Genomic DNA, 17,981 nt, shown 5'->3' with positions numbered 1-17,981 from the left:
GTGAGGGTACTGTGTTTAGTGTGTTCTCTTCATATAGTTTAGCTTCCGTGGTCAGTGTGCGCCCTGTGTTCAGTGTGAGCCCTGCGTTCACTGTGTTCTCTGTGTTCAGTGTCTGCTCTGTGTTCATAGTGGGCCCTGTGTTCAGTGTGAGCCCTGCGTTCAGTGTGTTCTCTGTGTTCATTGTGTGCTCTGTGTTCAGAGTGGGCCCTGTGTATAATCAGGCTCTGTGTTCAGAGTGGGCTCTGTGTTCAGTGTGAGCTCAGTGCTCGGTGTGACCACTTTTGGTGATGGGCAATGCTGTATCCCAACCAGACTCCATTGTGAGCACTGATTGCCTCTGTGAATCGCTGCTTAACATGGAGGATAACAGGTTCATCAGCAGAATGAGGGTGGGGGGTTAAAGGTAGCGTGTCCTATCCCTCTGTTTTCTCCCTGATGCGGTGAAACACAATGGAGACAGGAGTCAATGCTGAACATTGCCAGAGCCAGTCCCTCCCCACTCTCTGCCAAAATGCTGGCACATCTGCTGGGTGTGTCCTGCCAGGGGGACAGGTGATGGACGATGGTGATGGTGATGGTGATGGACGAGCCAGGGACATTGACCTTCAGTCTGTTAGTTTGAGGATGACCACATCGGAGCTTCTTGATGGTTCATGTGCTCCTGTAATTCACTGGCCAACCCCTCCATCCCTTTCAATATGGTGATGCACCGACCCGAATGAGAAATGATGGGCAGTTAAGAATTAACGACGTTGCTCTGGGTCTGGGGTTACATGCAGGTCAGACAGGCTAAAAATGGTAGATTTCCTTCCATAAGGGACACGAGTCAACCAGGTGGATCTTCATCACAATCCACTAGTTTCACTCTCACCATCCACGGTCTTTGTGTTTTATTTTAAGTCCGAGAGTATAATTTACCCAACCCCACAGCCTACAGTGAGTCTGCAGTCAGGGGCCCGGACAATCACCCAGTCGGCATTTTCGGGGGCTGTGTTCAGCATCGTGAAATCTATCCTTTGACGGGTCAGTGTATATCACTCACTGCGCCCAGTGAGCGCATGGTCCTTCTCTGGTGTGACTGAGCTCACCCTGAGATACAGCCTACAGCGTCCACCCCTCCTTGTCGAGCCCCTATCAACTGTCCCACCCCTCCTGTGCCCCAAACCGAGCCTAACAACCCACATACCAATTGTCTCCGCACTGGGCACCTCCAGCCCTGCAAAAATCCTTCCCTTTTAAATCATTTCCACAACCCTCTATCCATTCCCTCTTCCCAGGTTCCCTGTTCTCTTTGATTCCTCACTGCCGTCTATCTGCATTGCGTGGATGGGCCGCATGGCTTTCGGAGATTTGATGACTCTATGAGTCTACCTTTATTGGGTTTTTAATTGTCTCCAAGTGAATGTTGTTAGCTGGAGATTAAACTAAACTCCTGTATCCAGGAGTGGGATAAAAGTTTTGAAATGTCCGGAGTGCAATGTGTGTATACAGAGTTCCATGCCGGACATCAGAGTTGGAGCACACATCAGTCACTTCGAGCAGCTTACCGGCCTGTTAAATGTTTACCTGGAACACGGAACTGACTGGGCACCAGGTGCCATCCTGTCTGACAGCGTAGAACAAGGTGTGAGAACCTGACAGTAATGAGACAGCCCAGGATAGGGTCCAGCAGCTCACTGCCCGTCTGTGTGGACACTGTGCAGGCTTTAATATTCTAAATATCCTCAACAGCCCCTCCAGGGGTCTTACATCCTCCCTCATGTGTGGTGATCAGTGCTGGATGTATTAATCTAGCTGTCGCCTCAGCAGGGATTAATCATTGTTCAAAGTAACATCCACTGATTTAGTTCCCAACACTTGTATTTATGAGTGTCAGGTAATGACCATCTGCAACAAGGGAGAATCTAAACAACACCCCGTGTGATTTAATGTTATTACCATCACTGAATCCGCCACGATCAATATCCTGGTGCTTACCTTTGACCAGAAACTGAACTGGACCAGCCATATAAATGCTGTGGCTACAAGAGCAGGTCAGAGGCTGTGACTCCTGCGGCGATAGACTCACATCCTGACTCCCCAAAGCCTGTCCACCATCTAGAAGGCACACGTCAGGACTGTGATGGAATATTCTCCACTTGCCTGGACGTGTGCAGCTCCAGCAAAACACAATAAGCTCGATACCACCCAGGACAAAGCAGCCCCGCTTGAATGTCTCCCCAACCACAAACATTCACTCCCTTCACCAAGGACGCACAGTGACAGCAGTGTTTACCATCCACACGATGTTCAGCAGCAACTCACCAAGGTTCCTTCGACAGGGCCGCCCAAATTCACGACATCTAATATCTAGAAGGACAAGGACACATGGGAACAGCATCTCCTGGCAGTTGCCCATCAATCCACTCACCATCCTGACTTGCAAATATATCGGCCAATCCTTCGCTGTCTCTGGGACAAAATACTGGAACTTGCTCCCTAACAGCGCTATGGGGGTCCCTACACCACAGGGATTGTAGCGGCTGTCACCGCGTTCTCAAGGGACAATTTGGGAGAGACATTAAATGCTGGCCTAGCCAGAGACGCCCACATCCCACGAATTAATTTTAAGCAATGGAGCCCAATACCCTCCACACTTCGCTAACTGCTCTCTCATCCTGCCCTTCCAAATGTCAAAGATAACATTTCGGAACACCCCATATCCCTCTGTCTCCGAACGCTCTTTAAAATTGCTTCATTGAGTGCATAATGCCTCCCCGTATTCCTTCTGACAAAGTGCATCACCTCATATCTCACTCTGCAAAATTCCATCTGCCACTTATCTGCCCAGTTTGCCCTCCTATCTACGTCCTGTTTCCATCGATTTCTATCGCACACAGTGGTTGCCATGACTTCAAGTATTTTTTCATCGACAAGTTTTGGAATTTCACCGTATTCCTCATGTAATTAATTGGGGGAACATCACTTTCTACATGCTCCAACCTGACAAAAACCCCTTTACTCCAAGAGCACTTGTGTTGGATCATCGGCTGAGGGAGGTGTGTAGACGAGAATCATGAGGAGACATTTTTTTGCCCATGCTTGACCTGATGACATTGGCCAATATTGAGGACTCCAATGGAAACGACCTCCTGCTCCATAGCACTGTGGCACTGCCGGTGGGAAAGGGGCATACCCAGGAATGGCGATGGACACATCTACGATAATAGCTCTGAGGCAATTCTCTGTGAAAATGATTTTGCTGGAGCTACAGGACCTGAATGTGGCCCTGCCATTGTCTGACCTCCCCATTCCCTTCCTGTCAATGTGGAGACACACCGATCCGAGTGAGAAATGAGAAACCTACAAGAAGCGGTGTTCAGCACAGCCAGTTTTATTCACATGATTGAGGAACCAGTGGATCAGGGGACACGGGGACTACACAGTCAATGGAGACTCAAGGCGGTGCTGGACTCATGGGCCCTGGAAGTCAGGCTCGTGTCACTGGCCTTGGTTGCCAACCACCGATTCCCCTTTTTCTGAATCGCTTCGTCACGCAGTATTAAAACAACCAATAGAGCTTGTTGCGATTCAAACCCTCGTTTCTGCGGCAGTGCCCCCAACGACAGGTGCCCCCTTTAATTCCGTCAAATGCAACGGTCAAAGCTGAAATGCAGAATGGAATCCTCTCCTGATACCACCAGTAAGGACCCTCGACTCTCGCTCAAACACTTGTTATGTATCACCCTAAAAGCTGAAGTCCCCCTTTTATAACCATACCTGATATTGCATCATTGCCGGTTTGGTCTGTGAGGTATTGTCCAAGGAGATGGAGAACAGAACTACGCACAGGGCTCTACGGGTGGCGTAACCAAGGTACATGCAGAGCAGAACTACACACAGAGACCCACGTGTGGTCTAACCAAGCGATATGGAGACCAGAGACCAGAACTGTGCACCGTGCTTTGAGTTTGGTCTAACCGAGGGATATGGAGACCATAATTATGCACAGTACACCATGTGTGTTTCAACCAAGGGATAGGGAGGCCGGAACTGTGCACATTTCTCCAGGGGTGGTCTAACCAAGGCATATGGTGACCTCAGCTCTGCACAGTGCTCCAAGTGTGGTCTCACTGAGGGATATGGAGACCAGATAAAAGCAAAGTTCTCCATGTGTGCTCTAACCGGGGGATATGGAGACCTTGAATGTTCACTGTGCTCCAAGTGTGGTCTGACCGAGGGATATGAAGACCTGAACTGTAATTAAAAACTACATATTCTTAGAATTTAGCTGCAATTTTAAGATCACGTCGAGTCAGATGTGGAGGCTCGAACAAAATTAAACAACAAAATAAAGAGTATTAAAAAAATGTCCTAATTTGGCGAACATTCCCACGCTGAGATTGAAGAGTTTTGGTAACATGGTTAGGTTCATGTTCCAGAACCAAGCCGGATAAATGGACTTAAAAACAGATCAAAAATGATCCAGTCGAATGGCAGCATATGTTTGATTGGGTGAATGGCCTACTTCTGTTCCTGTGAATGGTTTCATAGATTAGCGACCTGGAGGTTAGTTAAACTCGCTAAATATACGTTGCAGCGATGATCTGTCCCGGTACAAGGAATACAACAACCAAGAGCAGTGCTTTCCTCATCTTTCGATGAGCACCTCAGAGCTACAGTGAATTGCCTGGGCTACAGGAGCTCTTTGTATGAACTCAGAGTATAAACTGTAGTTAATAAACACACACAAACACCCATACAGACACGGTGAGGATTGGCTCCACCTTGGGGGCTTTGAAGGGACAGGTCACTCACTGAGAGTAACAGTAACTGCAATCAATGATTAAATGTGTGTCGCAAGGCAAGTATGTGTTAATCAAAAGATTCCGTCCTGTGTAAGGATTGAACATGGGAAGGTTTATGGAAATATCTTTCTGCGATTAAGGTAAGGATAATACAGCAGATAAGAGGGCCATTCGGCCCATCGTGCCTGTGTCGCCTCTCTGAAACAAATATCCCATTATTCCCACGCTGCTTTCCACTGTCAATATTCCGGCTGCTTTGATTGCCCATCATGACCCACCCTATAGCGTCACGTGTCCTCACACCCGCCCTTTCAGTTCCCCTTCCCTTACACTGAATCTACTTTCCAACGTACAGGTCGCCAGAGAATAGCCAGCAATGCATTCTCTTCCTGCTCCCGAGCCGATACCTCTGGTGCCCCCAAAGGATCTGCAACACTGCATCCCCACACACACACACCCACAAACCCCGACACCAACTATCCCACCAGCACCCCCCAAGCACACCTCCCACACTCACACCCCCACCACACCCAAGCAGCGCAGATTTCATCTACATGTCAAAACGTCACCATTCGATGAATGAATGCGATTTCTAACCAAAAGGACGGGGCTCCCTGCCTTACCCACAACAACCTACCCTTCGCTCCTCCCCTTTATTTGCAATTCTTGACCAATGGGAACAGAGCTTCTTGATTCCTCGAAGGCAAAAGAAAAATGCTGCAGATGCTGGAAATGTGAATTGCAAACAGAAAATTCTCGAAAGAACCTCCGCAGCTCTGACAGCATCTAAGAAGAGAGAAATAGCATTAAAGTTTCCAGTCCTTATGAACCTTCTTCAAAGGTTAGAAGGAAACAAACTAACCTTAACTTATCCCCTATATTTACAAACCTTGACCAATGGGAAGGGATCTCCTGGATTCCGTATACCAATCTAATATTTACCTGTGCCATCTTTGCCCTTCTCTTATTCCCAGGCATTATTTCCAGCCAAATCGCATCTAGTTTTTGATTCTGAATAATACTATCGCTAGACTCACTGGCACACAAATACAAAATGCTGCGTTATTCCACTTAGGCTTTTAATAGGATGTCAACATTAAGGCATTGAAACAACATTTCACTCTTGGCATTAATTTAAGAAGGCTAATGGGATGTTAACCTTCATTATGCGAGGGAGCGAACATAAAGGTAAGGACGATATCCTTCAGTTATAAAGGGCATTGGTGAGAACGCAACTCGAGTACTGTATGCAGTTTTGGTCTCCTTATTTATGGATGATTTTAAATTCATTGGATGCGGTTCACAGGAGGCTTATGGGATTGGGACCTGGAATGAGTTGGTTGTCTTATGAGGAAAGGTTGGACAGATGGGGCATGTTTCCACTGGAGTTTAGAAGAGTAAGGGGCGATTTGATTGAAGTATACAAGATCCAGAAAGGCCTCGACAAGGTAGACGTGGAATGGATGCTTCATCTTGTGGGTGAGAACAGAACTAGGGACGGGGTCAACGTCTGATAAGAAGGGATCGCCCTTTCAGGATGGAGATGAGGAGAATTATTTTCTCTCAGGTGTTTGTGTGGCTTTGGGACTCTGTGCCTCAGAAGGCGGTGGAGGTGGGCTCAGTCAATATTTTCAATGCGGACGTAGATAGATTCTTGTGAGGCATGGTGACCAAAGTTCTCAGGGGTTATGGGCGTAGATGGGAATGTGGAATTCAAGACACAAACAGGTCAGTTGGATGGCACAGCAGACTTGAGGATCCGAGTGGCCCACCCCTGCTTCTATGTCGTATCTTTTCCTGTGACATTCCAAGAATATATATCCATTAAGATATTTCATTGCTAAGCTTATGCACAGTACAATTCCTAATGTCAGCCTTATCAATTAGTGCAATGTGTCAATTAGGTGATGTTTAACAAAGTGAGCACCTCATTTTTCAGTTATGCATGGGTCTGCTCTTGAGATCCTACCCTTGTCTCTTCCGGGAACCAGGCTTGTTCCCTTGGATTGATGGTAGTGGTTGCATGAGCAAAATGCCAGTCCATGAATATAAGGTTGAGTTCGAATTCAATTCTGCTGCTTCTGATGGCCCACAGCGCACAGTGGATTCCATGATTGGAGTTACGTGACCGGCTCTGTGTCTATCACAATGAATGCCAAGTTCCACAAAACACAATGCCCACCATGTGAAGGCAGGGGCCGATCGTCAAAAGGACTGTGCGGCGTTCATTCCTAGCAGCACCGCCAGGGACAGATGCACCTGCAGCAGATAGATTGGTGAGGATGTGGTCGATCAGAATCTTCCCTCTCGTTGGTTAACCTGCCCCGGGTCTATTCTGCCTTGCAGTGCACGGCCACCTGGGTCTGTAACGGTGACCAAGAGAAATACTTTGTGATGGGGATGCAGGTCCCACAGCAAATACCATTATATACCCTTGATAAGCTCAGTGCATCTTCCATGTCGTGTTGAACATGGATGAGTAGAGTTTGACCAGATTCCGGAGAGTGGTAGGTGGCTGACAGCTGGAGGTTTCCATTCCCCTGTTTGACCTCATTCATTGTGACATCAGAGAGACTTGTGTCAATGTTGAGCACTCCTGTCGCAAGACTCTATTTACTGTATGCCACTGTGGCATCATGTCGGGCTGATCTGGCCATTCATTGGGATATGACTAACCTAGGGATGTGGGCGATGAACCTATGACCTTGGATTAAAAGTTACGATTCCTAGAGTGTGATGTTGTTGGAGGTGCCTGGTGTCAATATGACCCTGTCATGTCCTGACCTCCACCCCCTCCCTTGTAGATATGGTGACACATTGATCGGAGTGAGAATTGAGAAACGGACAAGGGGCGGCGATCGACACAGCCAGTTTTATTCACATGATTCAGAAAGCAGTAGGTCAATGGTCATTGGATCCACACAATGTATCAGAGCCTGGATTGCAGGAAATACAGATTGCTTCAGTCGGAATCACGGGCGAATCGCACATTGGACATGTTATGTTTATCCAACCACGTTATGTCTGCAGCACCTGAGCCATAATAGGCAGTCTCCATTGATCTGTCTCCAATGTCTGGAACATGGTGCCAATCTGCAGACGCCTCCTAACTCCACACATCCTTCGAGAGCTTCAGGGAAACAAAAAGGAAGAGTTCATTGATAACAACATTCAGAGCTCTGCCGCACTTAGGTGGGATTTAAGCAAATTCTTTGGAGGCTGGAACTGTGAACAGCGCTCCCAGTGTGGTCTATCCGAGGGATCTGTAGGCAAGAACAGTGCTCAGTGCCCCAGGTGTATTCTGACTGAAGGATATGGAGACCGGAACTATTCACGGTGTACCGACTGTTGTCTAACCAAGGTATATGGAGGCAAGAGCTGTGCTCAGTGCTCCAGGTGTGTTGTGACTGAGGGATATAAAGACCTGAACTGTGCACAGTTCTACGAGTGTTGTCGAACCGAGGCATATGGAGACCAGAACTGTGCTCAGTGCTCCAAATGTGATCCAGCCGATGGAGACCGGACTGTGAACAGTGCTCCAAGTGTGGTATAACCGAGGGATATGAAGACCAGCATTGTCCACAATGCTCCAAGGGTGGTCTATTTGTGGGTTATGGAGACCAAACCTGTGCACAGGGCTCCAAGTATGGTCTAACTGAGGGATATGGAGACCAGATGTTTGCACATTGCTCAGAGTGTGGTCTAACCGAGGGAAAAATAATGCAAGATATCACCGAGTGGCAGCACATAGATGGGAAGCACAAGGCGACTAGAATATTCGAGAAGGATGAATAATTTGAAAAAGAAAAAAATTAAGGAAAGGTGCAAAACTGAGATGGACATCTTTCTGTTTGGGAAGATTTTAACGGTTGGGGAATAAAGATGGGCGGATGAAGTTACGGCACCAATTGATTGGTATCACAGGCTGAAGAGGCTGAATGGCCTCTTCTTCAATCTCTGAATGTTTCTGCTCTGTTCTTCCTGGGAGATTTGTACTCACCGGGCATCCATTCACTCACCAGTCCTCCCTCAGTGATGGGCTGTAGCTGCACAAGGAGTCCAACTACAAAAAGTAGTGCTTTCCTCATCTTCCACTGATCCCCTCAGAGTCACAATGAGGTGACTGGATTACGGATGCCCTTTATATCAGCGCACGTACCATTCTGTAGTTAATATTCACACAGACACACGGTTAGCGCTGGCTCCACCTTGAGCTTATTAAACGAGCTATTCATTAACTGAGACCAACAGAGTGAAAGACTAATGTTGTCTCCTAAGTCATACGTCATCGAGGCTGTGTAAAATCGCAGCAAAACATCCCTCGAATTCTCTTGCTATGAATGCCAACATACCATTTGCCTTATCTTACGCCTGTTGCACCTGCATGCGTACCATCAGCAACTGGTGTGCGAGGACACCCAGGTCTCATTGCACATTCCGCTCTCTCAATTTATAGCCAATCAGATAATAATCTGCCTTCCTGTTTTGGCTACCAAAGTGGATAACCTCATTTATCGACATTATATTGCATCTGCCAAACATTTGCCCACTCACTATATTTGTCCAAATCACAGTGAAGCATCTCAGCATCCTCCTCACAGCTCACCCAGGTGGGAGACCCAGCTATGTGTCATATGCCAATTTGGAGATCTATCATTCAGTTCCCTTAACTAAATAATTAATATATATATTGTATAGCTGGGGTCCCAGCACCGATCCCTGTGGCACTACACTGGTCACTGCCTGCTTTTCAGAAATGAACCGTTTATTACTGTTGCTTGTTTCCTGTCTGCCCACCCATTATCTATCCAACTCAATGCACCTCCTCCACTCCCATGCGCTTTAACTTTACAGGCTAATCCCTTATGTGGGACTCCGTCGAAAACCTTCTGAAAGTCGAAATAAAGCACATACACTGCCTCCCCTTCATCAACTCTTCTAGCTACATCCTCTGTAAATTCCAGTAGATTTGTCAAGCATGAATGCCCTTTCGTAAACCCATTGCTCATTCTGCCCGATTCTTCTACTGTTTTCCAAATGCTCAACTAATAAATCTTTTATAATGGACTCTAGAATTTTTCCCAATACCGACGTCAGGTTGACAGGCCTATGATTCCCTGTTTTCTCTCTACATTCCTTTTCAAATAGTGAGGTTACATTAGCTGTCCTCCAATCTGTAAGAACTGTTCCAGAGTCTATAGACTCTCAGAAGATGACCACCAATGCATACACTATTTCTAGGACACTTCCTTAAGTAATCTGCGATGAGATTATCAGGCCCTCGGGATTTATGGGCCTGCAATCCCATCAATTTCCCCAACACCGTTTCCCTACCTTCTCTGATTCCTTTCAGTTCCTCACTCTCACTAAACTCTGCGTTCCCCACATTTCTGGTTTGTTATTTGTGTCCTACTTTGTGAAGATAGAACCAAATTATTTAGTTGATCAGCCATTTCTTTGTCCCCCATTACAATTTCCACTGTTTCTGACTGTACGTGACCTACATTGATCTTGACTAATCTTCTTCTCTTCACATGCCTATAAAAGCTTTTATGGTCAGTTATTATGTTCCCCACAAGCTTAGCCTGATACTCTCTTCTCCCATTCTTAATCAATCCCTTGGTACTCCTTTGCCGAATTATAAACTGTTACCAAACCTCAGGACTGTTTTATTTTCTGGCTAAATTGTATCCATCTTCCTTGGACTTAATACTTTGCCTAATTTCTCTTGAAAGACATGGTTTGGCCATTTTCTTGCTTTACTTTTGCACCAGACAGGAATTATTAATTGTTGCCGTTCACTTTAGCTCTTTGAATGTTTGTCATTGCCTATCCAAAATCAGTCCTTTAAGTAACGTCTCCCAATCCATCATAGCCAGCTCGCGCCTCAAACCATCGTAGTTTCATTTATTAAGATTCAAGACCCTAGTCTCAGAACCAGTTATGTCGCTCTCTAACTTGATGAAGAACTCAACCATGTTATGGCCGTTCATCCCCAACGGCCCTCCCACAACTAGATGGTCAATTATTTATTTCTCAATTTACAATATCAAGTCTAGGATAGCCTGATCCCTAGTTGTTTCCTCAACGTATTGGTACAGAAAACCATCCGGTATACACTGCAGGAATTCCTCCTCTACAGTATTGTTACTAATTTGGTTTTCCCAATCTATATGCAGATTAAAGTCAACCATACCGACAGATGTTCCTTTATTACATGCGTCTCTAATTTCCTGTTTAATGCCATTCTAACCGTCACCACTGTAATTCGGAGGCCTATAATACAATCCCCACAAACGTTCTTTTGCCCTTTGGTGTTTCTCTGCTCCACCCACACAGATTCCACAATGTTGTAGCTAATATTCTTCACAAATATTGCATTAATTTCCACTTCAAGCAACAATACAATCCACTGCCTCTTCACTTTTGTCTGTCCTTCCTAAATACTGAATAGCCCTGGATGTTCATGGCCCATCCGTTGTCACCCTGCAGCCAAATCTCCATAAGCCCGAGTATATCATACCTATTAACATCTATTTGTGCAGTTAATTCACCCACTTTATTGGGAATGTACCTGGCGCTAAGGCACAAAGCTTTAAGGGTTGTCTTTTTAACGTTGTCTGCCCCACTCCCATTATCTTTCACTGAGGCCCTCTTGTTGCATTTGAATTGCCTGCCTATCACTTTTCTTATTCCCCTTTCTGTCTTTTGTTCTTGTTCTTGATTGCTCAACCTCTGGCATTTATTGTCAATCCCTTATTGCCCCTTGCTCAGAGAGTATTTATGAGTCAACACCACCATTGCTGCGGGTCAGGAGTCACGTGTAGGACAGACTGGGTAAGGATGGCGGATTTCCTCAACAAAAAATAAAAAAAATATTGGAAAAACGCAGCAGGGCAGGCAGCAAAGACGGAGAAGTGTACAGTTGAGGTTTCGAGTCCTCATGATCCTTCAACAGAACTAAGTAAAAATAGGTGAGAGGTGAAATATAAGCTGGTTTGGTGGGGTGGGGGGGGTGGGGGAAGGGGCAGGGGACGGGGTGGAGAGTGGGGGGTGTTTGGGACAAGCAACAAGTGACAGGAGGAGGTAACCAAAAGATGTTTCAGACAAAAGAGCAAAGAAGTGTTGAAGGTCGTGATATTATCTAAAAGAATGTGCGAATTAAGAATGGATAGTAGGACAGGCAACGTACAGATAGCTCTAGTGGGGGTGGGGCGAAATAAGACTAAAAGGGCATAAAAGGTATAGATAAATGATCCGTGGAATACATTAAAAATAATGGAAATAGGTTTCCTCTCCTAAAGGACATTAGTGAAGCAAATATTATTTTACGAAAATCGACAATGGTTTCGTGGTTATCATTAAACTTTAAATTCCAGATTTTTATTGAATTCTAATTCCAACATCTGCAGTGGTGGGATTCTAACCCTCGCACCCCAGAGCCTTATCCTGGCTCACTGGATCATTATCACAGCAACAAGCCATTGCACCATCGCCTCTCCTGTAGGGAGCATTGTGCATCCAAATGTTGCAGTTGGTGTTAATGTCCAGATCATACAAAATGTATCTAATTGGCAGTGCTGGTTCAGGGGCAAAATATCCACTTCCTTTCTCTATGAATTGCTGTGATACGGCAGGTGTTATTTACCAGGCTGACCAACCTCCCAAGGGAAACTTGGACAAGCTATCGTGACAATTTTGCAATTTGTATTTATTACGAGCAGGCTTTTGCACTGAATTCAGAAGTAATGTTTCCGCTATCGCCTATTAACAACAAAAAAACTTAAACGCACGCAAAAGGTTACAGTTACATAGTTCTAACAGTTCCCCAGATTTCTACTTTAACCAGACTCCCAACTACACAGCCCCTTTAAGGCAAAAGCTCAAAAGAATTCCAAATTATTAACACACCCAGGAATATTGCCACAAGCACCCAGTGGTTAATGTGATTTCAAAGGCGTTTCAAACAACTTTCGGTACTGAAACACCAAACTTCTGCAGGGGAGGGGGTGAGGGGTTTGGGCGGTGGCGGAGCTACAAGCTTCCTCCCCAAGTCTGTTTCTAATGAATGCACCTTCGAAGATCTCACTCGGCCACACCTTACACAGCCTCCCACCCTTCTTCAAATATATTTCGCCCTTTTTATTCTGTGAATCTCATCGTTTCAACTAGTTTTTAGGAGTTACTTTTCCCAAGATATACAAAGTTTTCCATGTTATCATTATGGACGACGCTGTTGGGAATAATCACATTAATAACCCAGCCTTATTTGTCATTTCAGGTGTAAAAATCGCCTCATGTCCCCTTTGAAGATCGAACACTTCTTCACTTATCAAAACATGCAAACTTCATTCACACCATCTCTGCTGATACCTCACCCAAGCTTACTCAACTCCATTTCAAATGCCTGTTTTACACCTCACTTCTTTGGTCATTTAAAACTTGCAGTCTAACCAGCTCTATTTTGGTTAGATTCGCCACACACCCAGAATCATATACGCACACATATACACACTCACAGACATACATACACAAACAAGCACGCACACACACATATACACACGCACGCACACACATATACACATACACACACACACACACACACACACATACACACACACTCACACAAGCACACACACACAGAAACACACACAGACACACACACATACACACAGGCATGCACACACACCCAAATGCACACACACATCAAAGACACACACAAACAAACATGCACACTCACACACAGAGATATACACACGCACAGACACATACCCACGCACACAAAAACAAGCATGCACACTCACACAAACACACACACACACATATACACGCAAATGCGGACACAAACGCAAGTACAGACACACACACGTGCTCACACATACGCAGAGACACACACTCACACATACGTGCACATACACACACGCACATGCACACAGAGAAGTGCACGCACACATTCACACACACGGACAAGCCTGCTTTAAAGTACCCCACAATAATATTAGGAAAATATGATAGTTCATTTACAGCATTGTTCTATAGATTAGTTCATGATTGACGTGTTTACCTATCGCTTTTTAGCTTACATTCCGTCTCCTATCTGCGACCATATGCTCAGCCAGCGCCAGCAACACGAGGACCAGGAACATTACCTTCTTCAGCATTCCCCAAGTTGCTAAAAGTAAGAGGTGAGTTGACTGCAGCACTGAAATTCTTAATATGATCTCAGGAAGGAATCTGTGGTTAATCTTCACACACACACAGACAGTGAGGATAGGCTCATCTTTCATCTGGTTTAAGTAACAGTCCGCTAGCTGAGGCCAGCAGTGACAGGAATGAGATGTCGAATGTAATTAATGAATTGAAATGATAATTTAAACTCAAGCCAGGTTTTCATTAATAAAAGTGGGGGTGGGGGAGGGGGGCGCACAAATATGAGCAACTATTGAATTGGGGTAGATTAAAAGGAGCCCTTTGCCATGATTAATGTAAGAATCCTACAGCAAACAAGGAGGCCATTCTTCCCATCGTGTCCATGCTGGCACAATCATTCCTACTCAGTCTCTCCTCCTTCCCCATCGCCCTGCCATTAAAAAAAAATCCTTTTGATTCCTTGTCAACACTGCCTTTTGAAAGATACTGATTCGGTCTGCTCCTGCCACCAACTGAGGCAGCGCATTCCTGATCAGAACTCAGTGTGAATAGGGATTCTCCTCACTTTCGAACTGATTCATTACAGATGATTTTCAACGCGTTTCTGATTGATAGCGAATCGCCCACTCTGGACATCATTCCATTGTCAATACTGGAATGAGACTAGCGCTCAGCTCTGCCCAGTGCCCAAGTGGGAACAATATTTACCCACCAACCAATGTCACTAACACCACTTTCCCGATGCTGCACGGTTGATGGTGGGAGCTTAATTTGAGAACGTCGCCTTCCATGTGTTCCTAGATTTGACCAAAGGCTACACTTCAACGCGATTTATTTGGCTGTGCTACACGTTGGAACATTCTTATGCTTGAAAAGGTGCTATTTAATTGAAAGTCTTTAATTCACGCCCACATTTGTCTTCAAAACCTTTGCTCTCTGCCATGTTCTCTTCCTCTGTCTCAACCTCCTCTCTCTCTCTACATATCAATCCACCTATCCAACTATTTATGTACCTATGTATCTATCTATCTATCTATCTATTTATCTATCTATCTATCTATCTATCTATCTATCTATCTATCTATCTATCTATCTATCTATCTATCTATCTATCTATCTATCTATCTATCTATCTATCTATCTATCTATCTATCTATCTATCTATCTATCTATCTATCTATCTATCTATCTATCTATCTATCTATCTATCTATCTATCTATCTATCTATCTATCTATCTATCTATCTATCTATCTATCTATCTATCTATCTATCTATCTATCTATCTATCTATCTATCTATCTATCTATCTTTGTATCCATCTGTCCACCTGTCCATTTATCTATCCACCTATCTATCTATCGATCAATCTCTATATATCTATCTATCCATCATTCTCTCTTTTTCTCTTCCCTCTCTCTGTCTTGCTGAAGATTTATCTGTCTCTCTGCCATTCTACCTTTCACCCCAATCTCTCTGCCTGTATCTCCCTTTGCCTCTCTCAACCTGCCTTTCCCCATCTCTCGCTCTCTCTTTCTCTATGTCTCTCTCTCTGTCTATCTCTCACCCGCATCTTTCTCTCTTTCTCTCCACCTCTCACTCTCTTTCCTTCCACTCTCTCTCATACTCACTATCTGCCACTCTCACTCCTACGTCATGGCCTGAAACACTCCCTACAAGCCCTCTTTCTCTAACGCCTCCCTCTAGCTTTCTCTCACGATGATTTTATTACCTCTTTTCCCATTCGCATTGCACCCACCGCCCCCGTCTCTTTCTCTCTCTCTCTCTCTCTCTCTCTCTCACCCTCTCTCACCTCACTTTTCCCTACTTATCATCGAAACATCAAACGACTGCAGGTCAGTGAGAGGCCAATTTTCCCCTCGTATCTGCCCTGACCCATTGCAGGAGTAACTCACCCAGTGCCAGTAAGGAGTCTTTCCACTGAAGAGCCATACATGTTTTTCCTGGTCAGGTCATTGCCAATTCTTTTCTTGAAAGGCTCGATTGAGTGTGCCTCCAGCGCGCTATCTGGCTCTGCATTCCCGACTTGAATCATTTGCTATGCAAATAAACAGTTTCTCCTTGTGTCACCATCGCTTCTTCAGCCAATCTCCTTCAATCGTAGCCCTCTGCTCCTCGAGCCTCACTCCCTCCCCTTCTCCTGTTCCTCTCACATTATCTATTTGTTTTTCTCTCTTTCTGCCTCTGCCTTCTACATCAGCCGAGAGAGTTAAATATTTCTCATTTAAAGCCGTTGTCAGTGTGTTAAACATTTGCCTCTGAAGCGGACCTTTCCTGTCCCCAGTCGCCATTCTGTCTGGCGGAGCTTGTTGTCCAGCCAACCGGTAGTTAGTTGATGATCAACCTGCTGGCCCTGCCAACTCCTGTGCACTATTATCCAAAGGTCATTGGCTGTGAAACACATTGGGATATCCACAGGCTGGGAAAGTCGCTATACAAATGAACGTCTTTATTTCCCGCCCACTTTTACTTCATTCCCTTTGCTCTCTGTCACGTTCTCTTTCTGCGTCTCTCTTTCTCTCCATCTATCTATCTATCTATCTATCTATCTATCTATCTATCTATCTATCTATCTATCTATCTATCTATCTATCTATCTATCTATCTATCTATCTATCTATCTATCTATCTATCTATCTATCTATCTATCTATCTATCTATCTATCTATCTATCTATCTATCTATCTATCTATCTATCTATCTATCTATCTATCTATCTATCTATCTATCTGTCTGTCTGTCTATCTATCTATCTGTCTATCTATCTATCTATTTAACTATCTATAAATCTATTAATTTATCTATCGACCTGTCTACCAATATATCTATTTATCTATCTACTTATTTATTTATTTATCTTCAACCTGTCAGCCAATCTATCTATCTGTCCATCTACCTATCCTTCTATCTATCTGTCCATCTACCTATCCTTCTATCTATCTATAAACCTATATACCTATCGTTGCATCTGCCTATCGTTCGATCTATATATCAATCTATCTATCTATCGACCTATCCGTCTTTAACTCTCTTTGCCACCTACGCTCTCTATATATATGTTCCTCTGCCTTGCTCTGTTTCTCTGTCTTTCTACCTCTCTCCCCATTCTCTCAGCCTCGCTCTCTTTCTGCCTCACCAATGCCCAGTTTTGGGCCGTTCAATCTGTACCAAATCTGTCCCATTTGCACAATGGGAGTTCCACAGCACGATCGAGTGTGTACTCCGTGTGAGGACAGGATTTGTCTTGACAAAGACGGTGTGGTGTTCGCTCCTACCAAAACTGTCATAGACAGGGCCAACTGCGAGAGGTCGCCTGGTGTGTTTGAGGTCAAGCAGGTTTAGGCCTGCTGTTTGGTTCCCTTACCACTTGCCGAAGACCAAGTGATCTGGTCACCATAGACTTCACATGTAGCACTTTTTACAATTCTTCCCTGCAAGTACCTCGGTTAGATGTGTCCTACAAGGTCGGCTCAACTGGATCAGCCGTGGCGATATCGAGCTACTCTTTGTGATGGATATTTCAGTGCCTCACTCACTAATTTCTGGCTGATGTTGCTAACCCATTCCCAACACATGAGGCGATACGGTCTATCAATAGGCATGACCCAGTTCTCCCTGTCACTTGCCATTTCAACACACCACCCTGCTCTCATGCCCACATGACCATCATTGGCCTGCTGCAATGTTCCAGTGAAGCTCAACGCAATCTAGAGTAACACGAACTTCCGAGTAGGCTCTTTACAGCCTTCCAGACTGAATATTGAGTTCAACAACATTAGATCATGAACTCTCTACTCCATATCGACCCCCTTTCCGATCCCCCCATTTTCCAATCATTTATACACATTTTTTTCTTTTCCCACCTATTTCCATTATTTTTAAATGTATTTCCATTCATTGTTATATCTCTAACTTTTAGTCTATTTCGATCTCTTCCCCCCACCCAACCCCACAAGGTCAGTTTTCCAGGGATACAAGGTGTAAACAGTACCCTGGGGTTTCATGACCTCCACTGTCTCAGTGA

Source organism: Cetorhinus maximus, unplaced genomic scaffold (genome assembly GCF_964194155.1).
Source record: "Cetorhinus maximus unplaced genomic scaffold, sCetMax3.hap1.1 HAP1_SCAFFOLD_44, whole genome shotgun sequence".
NCBI classification, from domain to species: domain Eukaryota; kingdom Metazoa; phylum Chordata; class Chondrichthyes; order Lamniformes; family Cetorhinidae; genus Cetorhinus; species Cetorhinus maximus.
The sequence above is the reverse complement of the archived record's forward strand: the minus strand, read 5'-3'. Positions refer to the sequence as shown.